Source organism: Mustela nivalis (assembly GCF_964662115.1).
Source record: "Mustela nivalis genome assembly, chromosome: 2".
Taxonomy (NCBI): Eukaryota; Metazoa; Chordata; class Mammalia; order Carnivora; family Mustelidae; genus Mustela; species Mustela nivalis.
The window spans coordinates 85,371,356-85,383,410 of record NC_139021.1 but is presented as its reverse complement, the minus strand read 5'-3'; the positions used below and the strand labels follow the sequence as shown (position 1 = coordinate 85,383,410).

The window sequence follows — 12,055 nt, the reverse complement described above, 5'->3', positions numbered from 1 at the left end:
GGACATTTGGATTGTTTTCAGTTTTGAGCGATTATGGAAAGAACAGCTATAAACATTTATTTGAAGGTATTCATGTGAGTATAATTTCTTAAAGATTGTATTTATTTATTTTATATTAGAGACAGAGAGAGAGATAGAGAGAGTGTGGCGAAGGGAAGAAGCAGAGGGAGAGAGAAAATCTCAAGCAGACTCGGTGCTGAGTGTAAGCCATACAGATGGCTTTGATCATGACATGAGCCAAAAGCAAGAGTAAGTCTGGTAACCAACTGAGGCACACAGGGCCCCTTTGTGAATATAAATTTTGATTACTATAAGGCAAATACCAAGGAGTGGGATTACTGGGTCATATGGTAAAATGTAGGTTTAAATTATTAGGAAATCACCACATTATTTTTTATAGTGGCTATGAGATTTTGCATTACCACCAGCGATGTAGGAGAGTTTCAGTTGTTTCCCATACTTTTAGCTTTTGCTATGGGCACTCATTTTAGCTATTTTAAGTGGTGTGATTTTTACTGTGGCTCTAATTCTCATTTCGCTCAAAGTTAATAATGTTGAACATCTTTTCTGCAGGCTTATTTTTCAACTTTATATCCCCTTTGGTGAAGTGTACATGTAAGTTTTTGTCTGTTTTTAAATTTGGTTGTTTTCTTAATGTAGAGATACTTTTTTTTTTTTTTTTTTTTTGTATAGTATGAACACAAATTATTTGTACAAGCCAGTATTTTCTCCTGGTGCACAAATTGCCTTTTCAATCTCTGAACAATGTCCTCAGTTCAAATGATTTTAATCTCTTAACAATGTCTTCAGTTCAAAACTTTAATATTATTTATATATAATATTATTTAATCAATAGAACTTTTATTTTATGGACTGTACTTTTAGTATCATGTGTACTCTAGGTCACAAAGATTTTCTCCATTTTTTTTGGTAAAACTTTATATTTTATGTTTTATATAAACATTAAGTCTATAGTCCTTTTTGAGCTGATTTATCTATAAGCTGTGACATTTAGTTAAGTTTTACATTTTTTTTCCCAGGAATTGGTTCATGTATCTAAGTTGTTGAATTTATGTGTGTGGACTTATCAAAACATTCTCTCCTCCTCCCAGTAGGGTCTGTGGAGCCCCTCTCACTTCTCGCCTGCCTCTCTCCCACCCCCTCCCAACTCTCCTCCCATCTCTCTTCCAACCCCTGTCACACTCTGGTGTCCCCTTCCACACCCTTTCACCTCCTCTCCCCCGCCTTTTATTCTTGATATTGATACTTGTGTCTTTCCTTTTTTTGGCTTGTTTGAGGTTTACCAAATTTATGTTTGTTTCAAAGAACTAGTTCTTGGTTTCATTTATTATCTTGTTTTGGTTTTCCATTTTGTTGGTTTCTGCTCTCTTTAAAAAAAAAAAATACTTCCTCTTTCTGTTTCTTTGCTTCTTTTCCCTACTATCTTAATGTGGAAATACAGACTATTGGCCTGAGACTTTCTTTTTCTAGTTCAAGCACTTAATGCTCTAACTTTCCCTCTAAGCATTGCTTAACTCTATCCCATAAATGTTTATATGCTATACTTTAATGTTTGTTCAGTCCAAAATGTTTACTAATCTCCTTTGTGATCTTTGACCCATAAATTACTCAGAAGTGTGCTAATTTATAAGTGTTTGGAGATTTTTTCTCTTATCTAGCTATTTATTTGTAGTTTAACTCCATTATTGTCAAATAACATTCTTTGTATAATTTTAGTTGTTTTAAATTTGTTAGAGTTTGTTTAATATGTAAGATGCTGTCAATTTCTGTTAAATGTTTCATGTGTACCTGGAAAGAACATATTTTTCCAGTCAGGTATAGTGTTCTATACATACCAGTTACATTCAGATGACTGATTGTCCAGTTCTTTTTTAATCCATTCTGCATCCATTTTCTCTCTACTTGTTCTATTACCAAGAGAGTGTTAAAGTTTACAACTATAATTGTGAATTTCTCTATTTCTTTCAGTTCTATTTTTTTCATTGTGGTAAAATATGCATAAGGTTTATCATTTTTAGATGTACAATTTAGTGGCATTAAGTACTTGGACATTGTTGTGCAAATATCTCCACTATCTAGTTCCAAAACTTTTTCATCATCCCAAATGGAAACTCTAAACTTTAAACAATAACTTCCCATTCTTTCCTCTCCCTAACCCTTGTAACCTCTATTCTACTCTCTGTCTCCATGATTTTCCCATTATAGGTACCTCCTAGAAGAAAAATCACAAAATACATGTCCTCGTCTTTGTTTTGGGCTGCCTTGAGCTTAGACCAGGGCACAGTGGAAGAAAAATGGGATGCTCATTACTGGTTTGCAGTAGAAGGGTAAGGGTAGATGTGCTTATTCTGTATAATCTAGAACTAGAAACTTTTCCTTTCCATGTGATTGTTTTACCCCAGCTTGTTTAGAAAACCATATGATGGAAAAGGTTTTCAAGAGAACATTTATAAATTAAAAACTAAATTTGTTCTTAAAACACTTTTATCTATATAAGTGATGTGTTAATAATTAATTAACATAGTTAAATCTAAAAGTTTCCTTTAATCAAAGTGTCTTGTCTCAGGTTTCTTTTTTCCCCCTTTCCTGGAGGTTACTGTTCTAAACAGCTCCCCCCCGCCCAATGCTGTGTCTTAGAGGTCTGGCCATATTTATTATCCCTATCGAGGGATTCATTGTATTTTATGGTTTTTATTTACCTCAGTTAATTGGGCCATCCTCCTGTTCACATACCTAGATTTTCTTAAAAAAAGAGCATATTTGCTTAGAAAGAACATTAGCATCTGTGCTATAAATGATCCTTGCAGCCTCATGTAGTCTGGTCCTCTGAGTTTTCCTGGTGTTTGCTGAAATTCTTAATTTGATTGCTAAAAGCTCACATTTTTTTGTTTCTCAGTGTCAAACTATAGCCTTAACACTTTTAAGCCAAGTGTCAAGTCTCTTTGCTCAAAAGCAATGTGCTAAATTGAATGCCAGTGGAATTCAATCACCTTTAATTGAATTCCAATAGCTTTCCCAAGAGTATAATTAAAATAATTGGCTCAATCCACAGCCACAAAAACTCAGTCCAAAATAATGTAACTTCCCCCATAAGGCTATAATAGGATTTGATTTCTGTACAAACTGGATTTTTGCCAGAGTATAAATCCTCATCTAACATCATTATTTATTTATTTGGTCATAACAGTTTCCTCTGCATCTTGGATTGTTGAGAATTACATTTTACTTGAGTTATGATGTTGATGTTCTCTAGAAATCCATACATGGATATAGAGTTTTGATGGTGCATGGTGGCTTGAATCATGAGGTCATCTCTAGCCTTTCTCCAAAGTCCATTGAATTGACAATAAAAGAATAGAAAAGAGAAAACCCATTAGAAGAGAGAAAAGACAAGAGGCAAATAACACACCTAAGAAGTCAAAAATATTTGGAAGAGCAAATGAAGGAATGGTAACTACATTGCAGCTGAGAGCCACAAAGGAGTGTATGGACAGAAAAAAAAGCATGGGCTTATTATGTCACAGAATCCCTGAAGATTTTGAGACATGTGAATATAGTGGGAGAGCAGGGAGGAGTGTTTTTTTTTTTCTTTTTTTTTTTTTAACTTGAGAAAATTTATTGGAAGGATACCAGGAGCTTGCAGATCGACTCTGAACAAGAATGGACAGGAATGGGGGTGCCTGTGTGGCTCAGTTGCTTAAGCATCTGCCTTCAGTTTAGGTCACAATCCCAGGGTCCTTGGGATTGAGCCTCAGGTCAGGTTCCTTGCTCATAGAGGAGCCTGCTTCTCCTCTCCCTCTGCCCTTCCCCCTGCTCGTGTTCTCTTGCTCTCCCTCTCAAATATATAAATAAAATCTTTAAAAAAAAATAATGGACGGGAATGAACAGTGGCATCTCCAGAGAGCTGGAAAATAGGACTTACAGAAAATCACTTATAGCATAAAAGTGTGGCCAGAATGCCACCACCACATTCAACCATGAAAATGCCTCTCTATATCATGCACCCACAAGGACAGGGCATGTGATTGGCTGTTTAACTCATGTCTCTCCTCCCTGTATGTACTAGGGAGGGAAGTGGAAAGGTAGCTCTTCTGTTTCCATAGTGGGAAACGGGCACCTGATTTGCTTTGCCATGCAGGTGACAAGTGGATAAGTAATTTCCCAAAAGAAAATCATTAAGCTGCTCAAAAGTGATGTTAATTAGGATGATGCCAGCTGCTCATCTTTTAAAAAAAAATTATTATTATTTTTACAATATTTTATTTATTTATCTGACAAAGAGATCACAAGCAGGCAGAGAGGCAGGCAGAGAGAGAGGGAGGAAGCAGGCTCCCTGCTAAGCAGAGAGCCTGATGTGGGGCTCGATCCCAGGACCATGAGATCATGACCTGAGCCGAAGGCAGAGGCTCTAACACGCTGAGACACCCAGGCACCCCTGCTCATCTTTTAAATGAGCATGACCCTTCCCCACTTAAGTCTCTTTCTTAAACTCATGTAGACAAACTCCTATCTTCTCCCATTCCTCCTCCCCTGCAGAACACTGTGGGTTCATTTTCCAGAAATATTGAACCAGGGAAGCTCTAGACAAGGACACCATACACTGCTGAGGGGCAGTGAGGTGCAGTACTAAAAGTTGAGAAGGGAAAGCTTAAATGCTAAATAAGGAGTATTCACCAGCCTTCTCTCCTGCTCTTCTAGAGCATCAGCAACCAGGTTAATACTCTATGAGTATGAGATTGGACAATGGCTCTCTGGAGAAAATCAGTGTCACCCCAAAATGCTTCATCGATTCTGACAATTGGGGATCTCCCACTTAAATAATATGTTATTCTAAATGAGGCTTGGGAATGAATGTGTATGCCCAAACACTTATAGACACGCCAACAATCTTTATTAGTGCCTGTTCCTAGATATCAAAAACCACAAAGAATTCCATTTGAGGAAAATCACCAACATGAAAGAAGAGAACCTCCAATACAAACATCCAGAAAGAGCAATGTCTGCAATGCAGGAGCAGAGGAAAACTTCAAAAACCCATATAATGTGCTCTGGGAGATTGGATATTGAATGCATGAAAAATAACAGGGGTTTGAACAGAAGAAGGAGTTCTTAAAACAATAAATATGATAGAGGTGCCTGGGTGATCAATCATTAACTGTCTGCCTTCAGCTCAGGTCATGGTTCTGGGGTCCTGGGATGGAGCCCTGCATCAGGCTCCTTGCTCAGTGGTGAGCCTGCTTCTCCCTCTTCCTCTCCCCCTCCTTACCACTTGTGTTCTCTCTCTTTCAAATAAATATAATCTTAAAAAAAATAAAGGAAATCAACAAGTAAGTCAAATTGGGGGCCTGGGTGTGTGTAGGAGTCCTGAACCCAGAAAAATTGAATTTCTCTACCCTTTACTCCTGACTTCCAGCTGCTCTGGGAGGGGGCTGCGTGTGCTAGGCCAGACAGCATCCCTCACTGTACCAGTGCAGCATGCAGAGCAGGTCAAGGAAGTCATTTATACTTGATTTAGATATACTTGGCTCTGTGGAGTAAGTAGGAGATTATGGGAAACATATAGAAGAAGATATCTATAAAGGGTGAGAGCAGAAAAAGTGATGCTTGGACACAAAGAGATGGAAGTAGTACTTAACTATGAATTCATAATATAGCTTCAAGGGATGCCTGAGTGGTTCAGTGCATTAAGCCTCTGAAGGCTAGCCATCACACTAGCCTTTTGGCTATTGACGAGTACAACCATAACCCTGGAAGAAATTTCAACATTCAGTGCTACCTAAGTAGGGCTAGTAAGTAGTCAAGGAATAGCACTTACGTTCATAGGAAAGTGGTGGGAGTAGGTGCACTTGTGTGCATGTGTACACCAGGGGAACTAACAAGGAAGCAACAAAGCAGAATCACACTGAAGAGAAGCATGGCAGGTTTTTGTTCCAGATCTGAATTTGGGGAGTAAATATAGCATCTAGGAGGAAGCCTTCAAGATGAGTAAGGCCCTATAGCCCCTCTACTTTTTTTGAGAGGCTGAATCCCTAGCAGTCCAGCTGCCTTCTTTCTCCATTCCTGCCTCACTGGTGGGCAAGAGCTGTGGAAGAAGCACTCAGTCAACCCAAGTGGAGCCACTAAAAATTGTCCTTCTATATTTGATGAACCTTCAATGCATTCTGTTTCCTTATTTGGCATTCTCTCTTGCAGCTTCATAAGGGCTATTTTAGATTTTCTGCATTCTCTGATACCACCTTTTTCCCTTAGTATTGGGAAATAAGTCCACTTTCTAGTTTATGAAGAAAAGTGGAAACATAAGCTTTTATTTTCCCAAAGCTTCTATTGCCATCTGTGTATTGGTGATTCTGTCTCTAACTCTATCCTAAATATGTCTCCTGAACCTGAGTTCTGTAGATGCTTCGAGCTCAACTGAACTTATTCTCCTTGCCACCACCGCTTGTGATCATCTTGCCACCGCTTGCCACTGCTTGTCATAGTACTCAAGCTAGGACCCTAGGGAGGGATCATTTTTAATGTCTGTGTTTTAAACCATGTTCCCTCCCCTTCACTGCCATATATCCCATTGGACCAATCATCACGTATAGTCAGTTCTGCTTTCTTACTATTTCTCTTCGGCTTTTCTGTCCCCTGGATGACTCTGCCCAAGTCTCTCCCAGGCTGCCTCTACAGGGCTTCTACTAAAGTAGAATTCTGTTCTCTTTTTGTTCTTATGTAGATTCTGGCTCTGGCTCCTCTATTGCACTCAGGAAAGTCCCAAGTCCCATAACTTTAGTGTTCAGGGATCTTGTGGTCCAACACTGCTCAGCTCACCAGAAACCTCTTTTGTCACTTCCTCCCTATATTTATGTCTTGCTAGAGGATATATAATTCAGAGCTTATGAATTCTCTGGAATGGTTACAAAGTCCTGGGGTCTGGATTCTGGATTAGTACATAGGCTTCAGGGCTCAGGAAGCTTCATTGCAACAAACAAGGAGACTCAAGTGGAGGTGGCTTATGGACCCCACATGGAGAAATTCTGCTGATCAGGCTGAATGCAGTGGTTTTTCTCAAAGCTTAATGCTGTTAATCTCTATCATTTCCATGTGCTGCATTTACTACCTGAATATTCTTTCCATTTTTCATCTTCTGCTTTTCTTACCTCCATCCCTACATGGCTCTTTATCCCTCCCTTCCTTGATTCAGCTTACAAGTGTGGTCTACTGGGAAACCCTCACACTCCTTCAAAGCTGAGTAGGTAAACTCCCTTTCTTTGCTGAAGAACTTGTTATCACTCCCTGTTCCCTGTTTTCTCCTGTATGAGCTGATGAGTTTCTTATGGGATTGCCTTTGATTGGTGAATCTTTCAAACCTGGCATTTTCAAAAGAATGACAGTGTTGTACTAGGGCCACCAAGTCCTGTCCCCTGACAGCATGAAGCTAGAATTGATTTTGTTTTTTTCTTTGATTTTATTTTTTAGCAATCTCTACACTCAACATGGGGCTCAAATTCATGACCTGGAGATCAAGAGTTGCATGCTCTACCAACTGAGCCATCTAGGTGTCCCTCAAAATTAACTTTCAGCAATACATTTCAAAGGAAAATAATTAACTTCACTTAAGTAGATGATGAGTTTCTTTGTAAATATATTTTAAAAATTGAAGTCTTATTTCCTCATGGTAATAAGTAGAGATTAAAAGAAGATCCTAAATCATTTAGGGTGCTTTGCATGTTTGTCTACAGGTTTCCATTGGAAAAGGGGAACACTTCTAAGAATAGCTATAGCCATTGGCAATAGAATCAAAAAGATAATTAGTTTTTGAGCTGTCAGGCAAAAATACTGATAAGTTAAAAAGCCTAATGCATCACTGTAAGCAAACCAGATTTAGTTCAATAATTATAATGGTATGAGCTGAGCTGTCACCCATGTTTTTAGATGTCCAGGGTAGAAGTAATTTTCCTTCAAGCTTAATTTTGAATTGTTCAAAAAATCCCCCCCCCCCAAACAGGAAACAATTGTGTGACTCACTTCCAATATTTCCTGTAGCTATTATCAACATATTTCACATACTCCTACCTGGTAGTGTGTCATATTTGTGTAATCAATGATGATCTTAGATCATGTCAGTTGAGGTGTTATAAGGAGTCTGGAAATCAGAGAGTCTTCACTTGGTAATCTCCCCTAGGGTGTGTGCAGCTTATTGCTTTGTGCATGTTACTGTTAGGTAGGAGAAAATTTTAAATGTGTCATAGATTGGATTTTAATGAGAAAAATAAAATCAAAGAAAAGGGAGTGACTGAACACACCGTCAGGATTTTATGGGGAACATTCCATGGTCTCATTTGATTTTGTTTACTGCACCAAATGTACCACATCTCAGGCATATTTTGTTCAACCATAATTTGTGAAGTATGTTTTTTTTAAAAAGATTTTATTTATTTATTTGATAGACAGAGATCACAAGTAGGCAGAAAAGCAGAGAGAGAGAGGAAGGGAAGCAGGCTCCCTGCCGAGCAGAGAGCTTGATGTGGGGCTCAATCCCAGGACCCTGGGATCATGACCTGAGGCTTTAACCCACTAAGCCACCCAGGTGCCCCTGTGAAGTATGTTTTAATGCATGGCTTTATCCTGGTAATGTCTTCCAAAGCATTCTTTTTTTATTTCTCTTATATAATCATTGGCACTTAACACTTTCCTCTACAGTCTTTACAGGTACCCTATATTTTTGTGGGGTTTTTTTGTAGTTTTTTTTTTTTTCTGTGCAGGAAATATTTACCATTATATTTGATAGCTCCATCATGCCATTAGAAAAAACATATGCACACTCCAAAGGCAAAGGAAACAAAAGCAAAAATAAACGTTTGGGACTTCATCAAAATCAAAAGCTTCTGCACAGCAAATGAAACAGTCAACAAAACAAAGAGGCAACCCACAGAATGGGAGAAGATATTTGCAAATGACAGTACAGACAAAAGGTTAATATCCATGATCTATAAAGAACCCCTCAAACTCAACACACACAAAACAGATAATCATTTCAAAAAATCGGCAAAAGATATGAACAGACACTTCTCCAATGAAGACATACAAATGGCCATCAGACACATGAAAAAAAGCTCATCATCACTAGCCATCAGGGAGATTCAAATTAAAACCACATTTAGATATCACCTTACACCAGTTAGAGTGGCCCAAATTAGCAAGACAGGAAACAACACTGTTGGTGGGAACGCAAGTTGGTGCAGCCTCTTTGGAGAACAGTGTGGAGATTCTTCAAGAAATTAAAAATAGAGCTTCCCTATGACCCTGCAATTGCACTCCTTGGTATTTACCCCAAAGATACAGATGTCGTGAAAAGAAGGGCCATCTGTACCCCAATGTTTACAGCAGCAATGGCCATGGTTGCAAAACTGTGGAAAGAACCAAGATGCCCTTCAACGGATGAATGGATAAGGAAGATGTAGTCCGTATACACTATGGAGTATTATGTCTCCATCAGAAAGGATGAATACCCAACTTTTGTAGCAACATGGATGAGACTGGAAGAGATTATGCTGAGTGAAATAAGTCAAGGAGAGAGAGTCAATTATCATATGGTTTCACTTATTTGTGGAGCATAACAAATAGCATGGAGGACAAGGGGAGTTAGAGAGGAGAAGGGAGTTGGGGGAAAATGGAAGGGGAGGTGAACCATGAGAGACTATGAACTCTGAAAAACAATCTGAGGGTTTTGAAGGGGCGAGGGTTGGGAGGTTGGGGGAACCAGGTGGTGGGTATTAGAGAGGGCACTGATTGCATGGAGCACTGGGTATTGTGCAAAAACAAGGAATACTGTTATGCTGAAAAAAACAATGAACCCCAGATTTTAGCTTGAACAAGTGGGACAACAGTATGAACTGCAAATATGGGAGAAGCTACAAACACTAAGAGCTAATACTGTGCGCTTATTATATGACAGTATTCACTCTGTTTCACAGTTAATACTCCCAACCATCTTGAATAGATAGGTACTACTGTCATGTTCATTGTATAAATAGGAAACTGAAGGTGAAGGTGAAGGTGAAGGTCAGAAAAATAAGACCAACACAGTGAAGACTTGAACCTGGGTCACCGCACTCCAAATTTCAGCACATTGTATGCAATTGCCTCCTTAACAGTAATTTCAGAGAATATGAACTACATTGGAGGCAATGGCGGTACCACTGGATTAATAGTCTCTCAGAATGACTAGTTTGAAAGATGCTACTGTTCTGCTTTTTCTATTAAACATCACCCTGTTTTCTTAGAATAAAAGAAATAATCGTCATCTAAAAAAAAATATATGCACAGTACATGAGTTTGTTCATAGGCTGCTAATCACTAATCAGTACTCATACTAGACCCAGAAAGACTGACAAGCAAATTCCTAAGCAGGATGCCTTTCGTTTGTCCTTTAGGCACTGTGTTTCCACATTGAGTTATCCTATTTCTTCTTTGTGTCCTATGGACCTGCGTCCCAATGCCAAAGTCAGTGGTCCTAAGCCTGTAACCTGAAATTGGGGTTTCCTCTTGGTGTAGGTCTAGCCAAAAGAGTGGGAAAAGGAAGGGTTTTACTTGTAACAAGTAAGGAAAACAGTGGGGACATTTCCCAAAGAAGTTCTTGCCCCCTCCACAACAACAAAATCAGAGAGGTTTTAGGCTTAGGGTGCATGCATTTTCATGAAAGGGATTGGCAAAGGAGAGTTCCATGTAGAATTGGGACCAAAGTCATCTTAAGTCAATAGAATCAAGGTCTTGGTTGATTGAGGTCACAAGGCAGCAAGGGTCAGCATCAGCAGTTCTCTGGATCCAGTTAATCCAGAGTTTGAGTGCTCAGAGGGTTTTAAATCCTGCAAAAAAGGACTGAAGAATGTGAGATGGGTCAATCTTTACTTTTGAAGCAGTTTTACCATTGGTTTATTGTCTCTGATATGGTCAGGCTATTTTCTGATCTGTTACTAGAGATTATTAGTTTTTGAATTCTTTTTATTTCCTTAAAATCTATAACCATTGCGGTCTATTTTTCTGCAATTTGAACATATCCCAGGCAGTTCTGCAAGAAATGTGCTTGGGCAAGTAGTGCTGGTCAGGCATAGATCACAAAATTCCTGGGGGAACCTAAAATGATGTCTTTTATGTTAAAAAAGCTATGTCTCATCTTTCTTTTTCCAGGACCCCTAACTTATCTGCCTACATGCCCATCACCATGGCAACCCTCCTGGAGCTGCTCTCTCCCTCACCAACATATCCCTTCTCCCTTTGACTTCCCATTTCTTCAACAAGAAGGTGCAAGAAAAGGTATTTGTAGTTTCAGCTCATATGATACTGCTTCACTCTCCTGTAACTGTTCTGCTTCATGAAATCCAGGACAGGGTGTTGTTGGTCATTCACTGGGAGGAGTCTACTCTATTTCTTCATGTTTTAAAAAAGAGGGCTAAGCAAACCAGGCAAATGATCATTCAGCTTCTGTGGTAAAATAACTGTTCACACAGGGATAGTTCCACAAATGGAAGATGATTAAAATTCTCATAAAATTGTATCAACTCTCTCTAACCTTCAAATTACCTTACCTACATTTTGGCACAGATAACTCAATCTAGGGACCAGAAAGAACCCTGGATGTAGTTACCTAGCAACTAGATTTAAATTATAATGAAGTTAAGTAAGTTTGCCCAGGAACCAAACCATATCAGGGACAGATACCGGGCCAAGATTAACCAAAATCTATTTACTTGAAAAGTCACACAAGTCAATATTGCTTTCTTAGGTATAAACAAATATAATGCTTCAAAGAAGATAAACTATGTTGATGTTTTGAGCTTTTGCTATGTTTGGAACTCTTTCTGTGATCGTGTGTGTGGTTTTCCTTTCCTCATCATGTTTCATCAGCCTGTCCTCACCTTTCTGCCCTCCTTTCACACCATCCAACCAACCACTGAGTCTTGCCAGCTGTCGCTGCCAAAACCCGTAACATCAGGCTGCTCTTCCATGCTTGCCCCCCTCCCCGCTCCAGTTTATGTTATTATTATTTCTC

General features: G+C 38.9%; 1 long non-coding RNA gene across 1 annotated transcript; it reads left to right on the top strand.

Moving 5' to 3' along the window:
- Positions 1 to 11,314, top strand: LOC309858920. The gene is made up of 3 exons (XR_014308439.1): positions 1 to 74; positions 574 to 615; positions 11,194 to 11,314. It is a non-coding gene; the product is annotated as an uncharacterized lncRNA (long non-coding RNA).
- Positions 11,315 to 12,055: the final 741 nt, after the last annotated feature.